The sequence below is a fragment of the Sus scrofa genome, chromosome 15 (genome assembly GCF_054392235.1).
Source record: "Sus scrofa isolate SSC_HxYL_T2T_F1_AM1 chromosome 15, Sscrofa_HxYL_maternal_Yorkshire_Landrace_v2.0, whole genome shotgun sequence".
NCBI lineage: Eukaryota > Metazoa > Chordata > Mammalia > Artiodactyla > Suidae > Sus > Sus scrofa.
The window spans coordinates 111629270-111644139 of NC_139397.1; the positions used below are offsets into that span (position 1 = coordinate 111629270).

Genomic DNA, 14870 nt, shown 5'->3' on the forward strand with positions numbered 1-14870 from the left:
ACAGTGGTGGTGGGGTGGTATCTACTTGTGTGGGGAGAGTAGAGAGTAGGGATTTTAGAAAAATCTGATTGGAGATTCAAAAAAGAATGTAAGAATTTGAGACAATGACTATTAACGACTCTTCAAATAATTTTTTTTTTTTTGTCTTTTGTCTTTTTAGGGCCGCACCCATGGCATATAGAGGTTCCCAGGCTAGGGGTCTAATCTGAGCTGTTGCCGCTGGCCTATGCCAGAGCCACAGCAATGCCTGATCTGAGCTGCATCTGCAACCTACACCACAGCTCATGGCAATACCGGATCCTTAACTCACTGAGCGAGGCCTGAGATTGAACCCGTAACCTCATGGTTCCTAGTCGGATTCGTTTCTGCTGTGTCACGACGGGAACTCCTCTTAAGAATTTTTCATATAAGAGAAGTAGGTAAATAGGGTCCTACCTGAAGGGATGGTAATTTTTTTCTTTCCTAGTGGGAGCAGTAACAGGCCAGTCTGCATATTTTTGGTTGTTTCTGTCCATATTCAGCTGCAAATGTAATAAGCTGGGAAAGTAAAGTTAGAATTAGTAATGATTTTCCTTTAGTCAGGTACTTAAAATGAACCAAGAAAGATGCAAGATACTTTAGGATATGTATAAAAGAAGTTAAGTCTTTAAGAGACATTGAAAAAGTGGTCAATGGGTTATGAGCCCCAGTGGGGTTGAATATTCTTTATATGGAGCCACTGGATTATGTCATATGAAAAGAAGCAATGACTTGAGATGCTTGAAAATGAGATTTTAGTGGTCTCACAGTTACTAGTAATGACAAAATATTTTGTGTGGCTATAGAGAATGGACATATGAGATATATGTGAAAATAAGATCATTGCAAGAGAGGAATAATTATGCTTTATTATTTTATATTAGGGTCATTTATGACTGTTCTGAATAATTAAAATGATAGGAATTGCATTGAGTTAGTAACATTGAATCAGTAACTAAAATCTTTGAATAACTAATTGTATCACAGACTTAGAGAATAACACAAAACTATAAAACCCCTAGAAAATAATATAAGGAAAAAAACTATATGACATTGGGTGTGGCAATGACCCTTTAGATACAACATCAAAGGCATGATGCATGAAAGAAATAATTGATGAGCTGGAATTTATTATAATTAAAAACTTCTCTGCAAAAGACAATGTAAAGAAAATGAGACAAGCACAGATTGAGGGAAAATATTTGCAAAAGACACACCTGATAAAGGATTGTATTCTAAACCATAAAAAGAATATTTAAAATTCATTAAACTAGGAATAAAGGAAAATCTTTCAGCTTGAGAAAGATTCGTATATAAACTTGCTTCACAGTATTCAACACTACACAATTCTTTTTCAAAAATACAATTTCACTGGTAAAATTAAAAATCTGAGGTTGGTTGGGTATTTATTATCTCCATCTGATGTGAATTAAACCATAAAGGAGTTGTAACACAAATGACAGCCTTATGTAGAATAAACCTTTAAGCTAATGGAAGTTTAATAAGATATATGAAATTTACTTAGGTGGTTGCGGTGATTAAGGTTGATGCTCTCTGTATGCATTGCACACTCTGTCAAGTGACCTATGTTTGAGGACACAGTAATATCAATCAGATCCTACATTTCAGCTAAGCTGGTGGAAAGATAATAATAAAATTTGTGGAGCAGAATTGTTCTATTGATCTCTCCTAAATCTAATCTCCCTTGTCGTATCAACCAATCACTAGGTTTCTACCCCTTCAGGACTCTTTGCCCTAAAGCAATGACAGCTGGGGTTGGTATTATATTGAGAATGTTTTCATTAAGCCCTGTCATCCATTATCTGAATACTGTCATCAAAAACATGACAGCAAGCACTTCTCATGAGTTTAAATCATTCTGTAAGAGTAACATAAATGAATACACACACAAACACACCCACATACACACATACACACATATTTCCTAGGCTAGGCTTATTAGCAGGAAAAGTGATTGGGGGATAAATCAGATGGGAAAAAAAAATCTTAATTTCCTTCTTTCTCAATCAATCTAATTAATAACAGGAATCAGAACTTGGAGATGTAGGTGCTTTCTTACTTTCTAGTCTAAAAATAGCTGTATTCAAGACATTATCTTATTTATTTAGTTCTTCATTTGTCTATTAGGGCCTCACCCATGGTATATGGAAGTTCCCAGATTAGGGGTCGAATTGGCCCTGTAGCTGCCAGCCTATACCACAGCCACGGCAATGCTGGATCCTTAACCCACTGAGAGAGGCCAAGGATTGAACCTGCATCCTCATGGATACTAGTCTGAGCGTTACCGCTGAGCCACAAGAGAATTATTGTATTTAAAAGAAAGTAGAACTCATTTCAGTGACAGTATAACTTTAATAATGTACAAATTCCTGCTGCCTCTAAAATGGCTTTTATGTTTCAAGGGTATATTTTCTTTCTTCAACCAAGATTTTAAAATGCAGAGATAAGGTCAGGTATCTCATTGATTGGAAGACAGATTCAGGGAAGGTAGGTCCAAGGAGGAATAGGACTAATGCTTCTAAGTAAGTGATTTTGGTGAGTAAAACTAAGGAAATTATTTGCATGTTAAGTCAGTGTGGAAATATAATTTCTGCATTCTTTTTAATAAAATGAAGTAGTAATTTGAGTTAGTAGAAAGTAAAGCTGTTAATTATATATGTATGATTTATAATGATAGATAAAAATTGATAATGTGGTATATTCCTCATTGAAAATCACCTACTGTTTTAATGGGTGCTTGGGAAAAATCCAGTATTTTGATGGAGTGTAATAGGAAAAGTCCTAGCAAAGATGATATTAGTATTCCTGAAATCTATGAAAATTCAAACATTTAAAAACATTCCCTTACCTCTTTTGTGTCTACATATAAAAGGTGTAATAAATATGTTGAAAAGTGGCTAATGACATCTCAGCATTTAACATTATCATTTTTAAGACTTTATGAACTACAATTAGATAATTACTGGTAATTAGTATGTTAGGATAGCAGAATTACTCAAGTGTATAAGAGAGTCAGCAATATGTTGAATATATGGCATTCATCCAGGGATCAGTGGGGGTGATACTTTCTTTGCTTAATTTTTTATTAACATTGAATAAAGAACCATTCTTGGTCTTTATTAACTCCAAATGTGCTTTTGCTTACAGTTTTCACTACATTATATTCTACACTATTCATATTTTTGTCTTTTATATATTGCTCTTTCCAATAGCTCAAGGGACTTTAACATATTATTCACAGAGAACTAAAATGTAAAACCAAAACTGCAAACTTAACTGAGAAACTTTTACATTCTGAAAGATCTTTTTTACTCTTAAGTATTGAATATATTTTTAAATAACTTCTTGTAAGAGAATAATGCTTAAAATCACAGATCCTTTTTAAAAATATGAGCATTGCATTGATTCTGTCATTATCTCAAAGGTAAAGGTAGTCTGGTTTATGTCTAAAAGGTAGAATGAAGATAAATTAGGTCTATACAGATATAGCAATGGACAGAAAGTTAAAGATGAAGAATGATCTATAGTAGTAATATTAAATTGTTTAAAAAAAGGAAATTAAAATCTCAAGTAGCCTGTTATATATAATTCTAAACATATAATTTTGGTTTGATAATTTAAAAGAAGAATATTGCTTTAAGGACAGGAAAATAAATAAGAACATTTATAAGTTATTTGAAGACATTCACTTTCTCACAGATGAACCACATGAAGCAAGGTAGCCCCTAAAGGCAGTACTAAGAATTGTCAGATATTATTTTCTAAGTTACAGTATTAAAAATTGGAATTTTTCTGGAAAACTTCTCTTTATTTAATCCTAGTTTCCTCTACGTATTATACACACAGACACTCACAATTCATAACTAAAAGATTAGGATTCTGAGGTAAAAAAAAATTTGCATGTTGCTCAATACCCAAAAGCAATTCTTTATTTCAATGTTAAAAGTCTTATTTTAGGACAACATTAATATTACTACTTTTATGCTCTAAAATGTCAGGTATGTTCTACTTTACAGTTATCCTAATAGATCTTTTCTTCCTTGCTATTTATCCATAGCTACTGATACTAAATGAAATGTGATGACAAAAAGTATGATGGTAATAAATATTAAGAAATTGTTACTTGCATCATCTCCCATTTATTCATTTATTAATTTGTCAATGAGTGATGAACATTTTCATGATTCATTTCACTACAGGTCATTAAGAAAATTATAGTTAAAAAAAAGTGATTTTTACTCTGTGAATCCAAATCAGCTACATAGCTGTTTCAATCAAATGATTCCTTCTTTCTAGATCTGTATCCATTTGTCTAGATGAGCACTAGTTCTCTCTGTTTTCCTGGTGATGCAGGACTGTAGAGCATTATTTTTTAAAACAAGTGTTAGGAATTCACTTCACTAAATGAAGAGCTCTCTAGAATAAGGCCTATCTTTCTTTGTTTTAAAAATTCCGAAGGTGTTTGTCCATTTTCACCTTCACCCCAGCCACAGCAACACAGATCCAAGCTGTATCTGTGACCTACATGACAGTTTGTGGCAACAGCAGATCCTTAGCTCACTGAGCAAGGCCAGGGATTGAACTCACATTCTCATAGATACTAGTTGGGTTCTTAACCTGCTGAGCCACAATGGGAACTCCCAAATTTTTAGTTTATTTTATTACAATAATAGAAAACAAGAAAAAAAGGAGAATTTATAAAGTTCCCACCAAAATTTCCTCCAGTCTCTAGCTCTGTAGTTTACAGCTCTTAATGATTTTTTATGCATCATTCTGGACTGTTTATATACAAAGACAAAATCAAAGATGGACATAGGTATCTGAACATACTCATGTATAAATGTGTACCCATAAAATATGCATACACAATTACATATACATATACATGAACACACTTAAATATAGGTTTATATTAGTCATATATACTGTTTATCCTCTCTAGTATTCTTTATATCTTTTTTTTTTTTTCTTTTTAGGGCTGCATCCATGACATATGGAGGTTCCCAGGCTAGGGGTCCAATTGGAGCTAAAGCTGCTGGTCTGTGCCACAGCCATAGCAACAACAGATCCAAGCCACATCTGCCACCTACACCACAGCTCACAGCAACTCTGGATCATTAACCCACTGAGCAAGGCCAAGGATCAAACCCACAACCTCATGGTTCCTAGTTGGATTTGTTTCCGCTGCACCACAATGGAAACTCCTATTCTCTGTATCTTTATTTCTTCCTTTTTTCTTTCCCTAAGAGTATAAATATGTTAAGTTTCCTGACCACAGTGAATAAATTAATAAATAACAATTTCTCCATCTCTTAGTTACATTCTCTATCCTTCCCTTCTCAAGTGAGCTCCTTCAAAGAGTAGTGTAAACCCGTGGTCTTCACTTCCACAGTACCAATCACTTCTCTCTAATGGCTATATGCCTTGATTATACCACTCCACAAAGACTTCTTTTGAAAAAGCCACTCACTGTATCTTTATGAACAAATTTAATAAACACTTTTTGGTTTTTATCTTGGTATAAATCCAAGCTATATTGCCTAATGAATGACTTATTGTTTCTTAGGTTTTGTTTTGCTTTATTTCTTGCTTTCTCATCTTCCTTGACATTTTTTCCTTACTAGTATTTATCTTAGTCTCTTTCTTGAATTTCTCATTTTTCTATAAAAACCTTTAGGGTCTTCCATAAGTCTTTAATTCTTTCCTCTTTACATACACTTTCTTTGAGTGATCTTATTTCCTCTCAGAGTTTAACTTATAATTAAGCTAAATGATCCAACCTTAACTTTCTAACCCTGGCCTATTCTGGAGCTAAAAGTGATGCATCCAGCTGCCCACTACTTCTGTGTCCTGTGGAGTCTTTAAATCTGTTCTAGCTCATCATCTCTGTCTGTGACCCAACCCACCCTCCTCCACCCTGTGGTTTTCTTTGTATTCCATATGCTGACACTTAATAGTATTACCAAATTAAATGAGTTAGAAACCTGAAAGTAATCCCAAACTCTTACCTTTTCTTATCAATTGCTAGTTCAATTGCTAGCAATTTTACTTAAGTCTTTTTTTCTCCAAATATTTCACTCTTTTTTTCATTACCATCAAAACAAACTTTTACTTTTGAGAAAAAAGAAGATGAGGCCACTGCTATTTACAAGGGGTCTTTAATATTTAATCTGGTCCTGAATTAAGGCATTGTGGGAGAAATAAATATGAAAGGTTAAGGGGTCTAGTCAGACAGGGAAATAAGCATAGAAGTAAAGTTATTACTGATAGGGCAGTTTGAGGCCAAGCAGAGGCTTATGAATGTCAAGCTGTGGAATTTGAATTTTACTTTAGAATAATGGCAGTTATTGAAGAATTATTAATAGAAGAGTGACATGTTTAGAGCTATATTTCAAAGTCATTAATCTGGCTATATGCATTATTTGGGTTGGAAGGCAAAACAATTATGGAGGTTGGAAAACCAGGTAGGATAATTTTGAATAAAAATATAAGAAGTAAGAAAGGTATGAATTTGATTCCACTGGGAATCAAAGGAAAGGTAATACACTGAAGGACTTTGTTATATCTTTTTATTTTTTTGGCTGTTCCTATAGCATGTAGAAGTTCCTGGGACAGGGATCGAACCCATACCATAGCAGTGGCCTAAGTCACTTCAAGTGACAACACCAGAATAATCTGCTGCACAACAAAAGAACTCCAACTTTGTTATGCTTCTAATTTAAGCTGAAGGAGACTTTACCAAGAATAGAGTACAAATTTATTCAGTTAATTATTTATACATTTTTCTCATTATATAGAGTTGTTTTAAAATAAGAAAAGATTAAGTAGTAAAACTTATATCTTCTAAAATCAATTCAGTAATTCTGCTTAATCCTTTATTTATTTGACAAAAATATGTTAAAGATAATACAGAAATTTCAGATGACCTAGGAAAACAAATGGATGTCCCAGTTCTCTACATGTACCATTACATGCTCACCTAGAGTAGACAGTGAACAAACTGACATGTCACCTTTGTTTGCCTTGTAAGATACACTAAAAGTGCCCATATACATTGGTTTCATTCCTAGAAGTCCTGTTTAACAAAATTGTTACTTCTCTTATCACACCCGCTATGTTCTGAAGGTAAATAGTGCTATTATACATAGTAAAGTCAATGACATTATAAGGCTTAGCAGATGTTTTAGGACATGGACACAGATCTCATCATGAATGAATTCAACAATGAATTTTAACATCAATTTGTCATTTTCCTCATTGAATTTTTTCTTTCTTATCTGTCTTGTAATTAAAGGGCCAGAGTGCAATAGTTTGAATATGGAGAGTTTTCTAAAATATGACACTTGGAAAAGGGCATTTTGTAGACTGTCTGATTCATAATCACCCTTTCTTGTACTTCAACCTCAGAAAATTTGTAATTCAAAAAGCCTCAGGAAATAGTTGGGGGCTGATATATGTTGAAATAGATTATCTTCATAAAAGTGTCTCCACATTAGATTTTGGCATGTCCAGAGAAATAATTAAGCCTAGAACTGTGCATTCCTGTGACTGTTGATAGATCCATTTGTCATCTCTTAGAGGGAAAGAAATAGAATTTGTTGTTTCTTTGAAACAGAAAAAAAAATCTTTAAAGTATGAGAGTTTCCTATTTTATCTTTAATCATAAGTCTGTGACCACTATGGATAATCAGAATTAATCATTTTACTTCTGTCTAGAAATGAAAAAATACAAGCAAGCTGATGCCTTTATTTACTACATGAAATATCCAGGGGGAAGAGCTTGGGATTCTGAGATAGATAAGCAGAATTCAATCCAGATTATGCCATTTACTGGTTGTATTATCTCAGCTGGTAGGCTAACATCTCTGAAACTTATTTATATAGTGTATGAAAAATTCATAGAATGTTATGGGAATTAAATATGTAGTGCATAGCACATACCCTGACCTATTTCTAAAACATGCAGTTCAATAGTTTAGTGTTTAGCAAATAATTGATCATATGCAATTAGTAATATTTTAGGTCTAGTAATTTTGAAGAATTTATATATTATAAATTATATATTTTATTACCAAATATCTATTGAATTTCTACTTTGTGTCATGTACTTTTCTAGGCACTGAGGATAAAGCAATGAATAAAATAAATTTCTAGCTCTTGTAGAGCTTCTGCTTAAGTAAATATAAACCAACAGTGAGGTGGTTAACAAATACATTATATTTCAGGTGGTAATACATTTTATGAAGAAAGGTTAAGTAGGTTAAGGAGAGAAAGGAAGACATAAACTGGAAACAGGTATTAGTTTAGATAGAACTGTTAAGAAATGAAGCTCAGAATAATGAAAATTTAAGCAAGGACCTGAGAGAAGCAAGAAATGGGATTATGGGGGCTCATCTTCAACAAAGGAAATGAGCTTAAAAATGGCCTGAGGTGTGGAAAGCTTTGGGTTGTTTATACTCACCAAAATTCTATTAGAAGGTACATCATTTCCCCCAACAAGTCTTAAAGGTATTGATTAAGAAGCAAGGTATATGTGACAAGGAAGTCAGAAAAATATTAAGGATGTAATCATTTAGAAGTTTTCTACATAAGAGACAGATGCACAGTATAAAAATGTCCATATACATCTTACACATGGCATATTTAAGTTCAAAGATAAGTGATGTTCATTAGAGTACACTTAAGTATTTAAATGATGAAATACTAAAGTCTCAGAAGTGACGTTGAAGGAATTATTAACCTTGAAACTGTAATTAATTTAATTATGGAAAATGTACTTAAAATTCATCTGCTTTGAGTTTTTTCATATTTTTCATATACCATCTTCCTCACTGAAATCCTGTATGTTTACTTTTTATATTTTTTTTGCATGTGTTTTATTGTTTTGTGTTGTTTTTAAGTAGTGGCGATATAGTGACCTAAAGATGAAATTTGAGAAAACAAAATAAAACCTGCATGTATATATGTAATTTGCCTACAGAATCCCAAATGTTTTGAAAGCTTCTATTTCATTCTTCTTTTTGTGTACGAAAAATTCTTATTTATGAAAGATTTTACTTCTAATCATTTTTTGTCTTAATTTGTGGATTCTCATGTGATATACAGAAAACACCAGAATTAGGCCCTCCTCAGTTAAAATACAGCTATATGCCTAACATCTTTTTTCCTGTATTTTTTTCTTTCAAATATAAAATCTCCATCTGGTTTTGAAAAGAAATAAATCACATTTTTTTCACTCTATAGGAATTAGGCAAAAGAAATAGTGCTTGCATTTTTGTGTTTACCAAACCTATGTAGAATTCTTGGTATCTTCCAAATTTCAGCTTTTATGATAGGCATCATAATCTATTCCAGGGAGATAAAGATTTTGTGCAAAGAAGTCTGGTCTTAAAATCAGGAAATTAATTTACAATCTTATATTGGTTGCTAACTAACTTGGTCATTTTGAGCAAGTAGTAACATTTTTTGATTTTTTCTATTTATTTTTTTATTATAGTTGATTTACAGTGTCCTGTCAATTTCTACTGTACAGCAAAGAGACCCAGTCATGTATATATAAAGAACATATATATTCTTTTTCTCACATTATCCTCCATCATGTTCCATCACAAGTGACTAGATATAGTTCTCTATGCTATGCAACAGGGTCTCGTTGCTTATCCACTACAAATGCAATAGTTTTCATCTGTTAACCCCAAACTCCTAGTCCATCCCACAACCTACCTTCCCCCTTGGCAACCATAAGTCAGTTCTCCAAGTCCATGAGTTTCATTTCTGTGGAAAGTTTCATTTGTGCCTTTTAACCTCCCCCCCCCCCAAATTAAATACTTAGGAATAAACCTGACCAAGGAGGTGAAAGGCCTATATGCTAAAATCAATAAAATATTAATCAAGGATATTAAAGAGGATGCAAAGACATGGAAAGATATTCCATGCTCCTGTGTTTGAAAAATTAATATTTAAAAAATTGGCATACTACCCAAAGCAATCTACAGATTCAGTGCAATCCCTATGAAATTACCCATGATATTTTTCACAAAACTAGAACAAACAATCCAAAAATTTATATGGAACCATAAAGGACCCAGAATTGCCGAAGCAATCCTGAGGAACAAAAACCAAACAGGAGGCATAACTCTCCCAGACTTCAGGCAATATTGCAAAGCTGCAGTCATCAAGACAGTGTGGTACTGGTACCAAAATAGACAGACAGACCAATGGAACAGAATGGAGAACCCAGAAATTAACCCAGACGCCTTTGGTCAATTAATCTTTGACAAAGGAGGCAACAATATAAAATGGGAAAAAGAGAGTCTTTTCAGTAAGTGGTGCTGGGAAAACTGGACAACCACATGTAAATCAATGAAACTGGAACACACCCTCACACCATGTACAAAAATAAACTCAAAATGGCTTAAAGACTTTTTTTTTTCTTTTTTTTTGTCTTTTTTCTATTTCTTGGGCCGCTCCCACAGCATATGGAAGTTCCCAGGCTAGGGGTCCAATCGGAGCTGTAGTCTCCTGCCTACGCCAGAGCCACAGCAACGCAGGATCCGAGCCGCGTCTGCAACCTACACCACAGCTCATTGCAACGCAGGATCGTTAACCCACTGAGCAAGCGCAGGAACCGAACCCGCTTCCTCATGGTTCCTAGTCGGATTCGTTAACCACTGCGCCACGATGGGAACTCCCTTAAAGACTTAATATAAGACAAGACACCATCAAACTCCAAGAACTCCTAGAGAACATAGGCAAAACATTATCTGACATTAACCTTACAAATGTTTTCTTAGGTCAGTCTCCCAAGGCAACAGAAATAAAAGCAAAAATAAACCAATGGGACCTCATCAAACTGACAAGCTTTTGCACAGCAAAGAAAACCATAAAAATAAACAAAAAGACAACCTACAGAATGGGAGAAAATAGTTTCAAAGGATGCAGTGCAACTGACAAGGGCTTAGTCTCTAAAATAAACAATTTATATGTACAACTCAACAGCAAAACAATAACAACAACAATGAAAAACAAAACAAAAACAACAACCCCGTTGAAACATGGGAAAAAGACCTGAATAGACATTTCTTCAAAGAAGATATATATATGGTCAATAAGCACATGAAAAAATGCTCTACATCATTAATTATTAGAGAAGTGCAAATCAAAACTACTATTAAGTACAATCTCATACCTGTCAGAATGGCCATCATTAATGTATCCACAAATAACAAATGCTGGGGAGGGAGTGGATAAAAGGGTACCCTCCTACACTGTTGGTGGGAATGTAAATTGGCACAACCACTATGGAAAACAGTAATAACTTTTTGACCTTCAAGTTGTTGTGGAAGATGAAGTGATTGAATTAACTACTAGGTTTTCCTATATCCTAACAATCTTGATTGTATAAATTTAAAATATGCATACTTGGTGTATGATCTTTTATATATGTTGTTGGATTCAGTTAACTAAAATTTTCTTGAGAATTTTTGCATCTATACTCATCAAAGATATTGGCCTATTTTTTTTTTTTTGGTAGTAGTTTCGTATGGTTTTACTGTGGAAAGCAGTATGGGGGTACCTCAGAAAACTAAATATAGAACTACCATATTACCCAGCAATCCCACTCTTGGGCATATATCCAGACAGAACTTTGCTTGAAAAAGATACATGCACCCATATGTTCATTGCAGCACTATTCACAATAGCTAAGACGTGGAAACAGTCTAAATGTCCACCGACAGATGGTTGGATTAGGAAAATGTGGTGTATATATATAATGGAGTATTACTCAGCCATAATAAAGAACAAAATAATGCCATTTGCAGCAACCCGGATGGAACTAGAGACTCTCATCCTGAGTGAAGGAAGTCAGAAAGAGAAAGACAAATACCAAATGATATCACTGAAATCTGGACTCTAATGTATGGCACAAATGAACCTTTCCACAGAAAAGAAACTCATGGACTTTGGGAACAGACTTGTGGTTACCAAGGGGGAGGGGGAGAGAGTGGGATGGACTGAGAGTCTGGGTTAATAGATGTAAACTATTGCCTTTGGAGTTGATAAACAATGAGATCCTGCTGTATAGCACAGGGAACTATGTCCAGTCATTTGTGATGGAACATGATGGAGGATGATGTGTAAAAATGAATACATATATATATACATATACATATATATATATTTATATGTGTGTGACTGGGTCACTTTGCTGTATAGTAGGAATTGAAAGGACTCTGTAAATCAACTATATTGGAAAAAATAAAAAATCATAAAATGAAAAAGGAAAATATGTATACTTATTAAATACAATATGAAATTCCTTTTTTTTTTTTTTTTCTTTTTAGGGATGCACCCATGGTATATGGAAGTTCCCAGGCTAGGGGTCAAATCTGAGCTGCAGCTGCTGGCCTGTACCACTGCCACAGCAATGTAGGATCCAAGCCGTGCCTATAGCCTATGCCTCAGCTCAGATCCTTAACCCAATGAGTGAGGCCAGGGATCAAACCTGCATCCTCATGAATACTAGTTGGGCTTATTACTGCTGAGCCACAAGAGGGACTTCCTGGAATTCCATTGTGTTAACCATTACTTGTTTCAAATACTTTCAGAAACCCAAACATAATGTTGAATATCACTTATACTTTGACATTCTCAGTTGCATATTCAGAGTGGATTATTAAAAAATGTGAGTATTTTAAACTTCTCCCAACTCCCCTACTTACAAGCTAATGGATTCCCTATTCTCATATTTTATCATCTGTTTTATTGGTTTGGACTTTTTATCTTTAGTTATATTTTTTCTATACATTTATTTGGTCTTCTTTTGTAGATTGTGAACTTTATGAAATAAGAATATATACCTTGTTACATCCTTGATTTTTAGCATAATGTGCAAAGCAGTCATCTATAAATAAAGCATTGACAGATGTTTTCTTAATCAAGGACAGTGGATAACACAAATGACTCTTAAACTCATCTCCCTATGAAATTAATTTATCATTGTTGTCAAGTAAAAGGACCATATACAGAAATCCAACTACAAAAATTAGTGATAGATTTCCTTTGGCATCTTATATTTGAATTCAATTTATGTCCTATTAAATTAAGGGGAAATAAGTCAAGTAATGTCATGTCATGTAAATGCCTGATCTCACTGTTATTTCCATAGCAACCTGATTTAATGTAAATATCATGCAATAAAACTGAATTAAATCAAATAAAAATGGAATTGGAAAGAAAATGGACTTTATCTAAAACTGTTATTCTGTCAGTTTCTTCTTTCATGTTTTTTCCAAGGTAAAAGTACCATTTCAAAGGAGATATGGAATAAGAATACCTATCTTTTGTTAGAGTAAGATTAAAGGTACTCATTTAGTTGTGGTTTTTTTGGCCACACTTTATTTAGACTCTGGGGTAAGAGTAAATGAAATAATTTGCTTTTCTAATGTACATTTAATATACATTTTTTGTTTAGAATTCTGCACTAGGTGAAAAAGCTACATCTATGTTAATTTGACATATTTCCATTTTAAATGTAGTCATTATTGAAAAAATTTGCAAGAGTTATTAAAACTAACAGAGAAATAATTCTGTTATATAGTTAGATATAGATCATGATGTAGATACAGATATAGATCTCCATAAACTTTGGCAATTGAAATTGATTTTAAATATAATGGTGTTCCAGATTGCTATTGCAGTTAAATATTTAGGAATCCTTAAGATAAAACTTTTAACCACTTTCTTTTTATGGAAAACAAAAACTGCTAGTATGCATTCATACTACAGAGATCACATGACCTTATCAATTATAGAAGAACCATTTCAATTTAATCATTCTTTTTATGCAAATGAGATGGAAAATTTCTTGTAGATTTTTGTTAGTGAACTATTAACCAGATATCCTCACATGACTTAAAGCAGGTGTCAGAAATTAGGATTCTAATTCTTTTCCTGGTACTTATCACTAATTCAGTGACATGGAGTTTAAGCACATATGAATTACTTACTTTTTGAACTGTTTGCTTGCCTGTTGTTTGTTGACCTTTTTAGTAAATGATCTTTATTTTTATTCATAGTCAATAATTATTAATAAATACTAACATTCTCCCTTGAAAGAATAAATAACCAAAAAATGTTGATTTAGCACACACTAGTTACATTTTTACATTTTGGATATTATGTATGTAGTTATTAATTTAGTTTATCATTTTATGCTGGAAATATCATAGTAAAGAAGGAAAAACTTAAAAAATGGATTATAATTAAATTAAGCCTAGAATAAAATATGATGTTAGAAATAGTAATGTGATAGCCCATTTCTGTTTAGTAGACATTTTGCAAATATAATTATATTATAGAATCAACATAGTTTGAAAAATAATCTAATTAATGAACTTTCTAATTCTATAGATTATGATTTTATGTATATTTATCTCCTATTCTTTCCCTGCTACTCCAGCCTTCTACTTTTATCTACCATAGTTTATTAATGACAAATAGTAGGAGACAATGAACTAAGAATAGAGTGAAAAAATTGAGAGATATAGAATATATTATTCCCTGAAAAATAATTGGATTCTTTTGCAGGTAAATTAACTTATTCCATTAAGATTTTATCCTTACAGTCATCCTTAAAATGTGAGTTCTCTGTGTCTTTTCTTCATCAAAAAGGTGATATGAGTATTTTCTCATATCTAATTGTAAAGATTAGATGATCCATGAGAGGTTCTAAAAATGCTTCTTTATTAGTTAATGTTCTTTTATTTATGAATGCTTCTTAAGGCTTTCTTATTCTTTCTGCTCTCAGACTCTATATTTTGCACATTACT

General features: G+C 33.0%; 1 long non-coding RNA gene across 1 annotated transcript in view; it reads right to left on the minus strand.

Moving 5' to 3' along the window:
• Positions 1–434: 434 nt before the first annotated feature.
• Positions 435–14870, minus strand: part of LOC146396056 (uncharacterized) — an 81000-nt gene continuing 66564 nt past the window's right edge. The window contains exon 3 of the long non-coding RNA XR_014830409.1: positions 435–537. This is a non-coding gene — a long non-coding RNA (uncharacterized LOC146396056). The remainder of the gene's footprint in view (positions 538–14870) is intronic.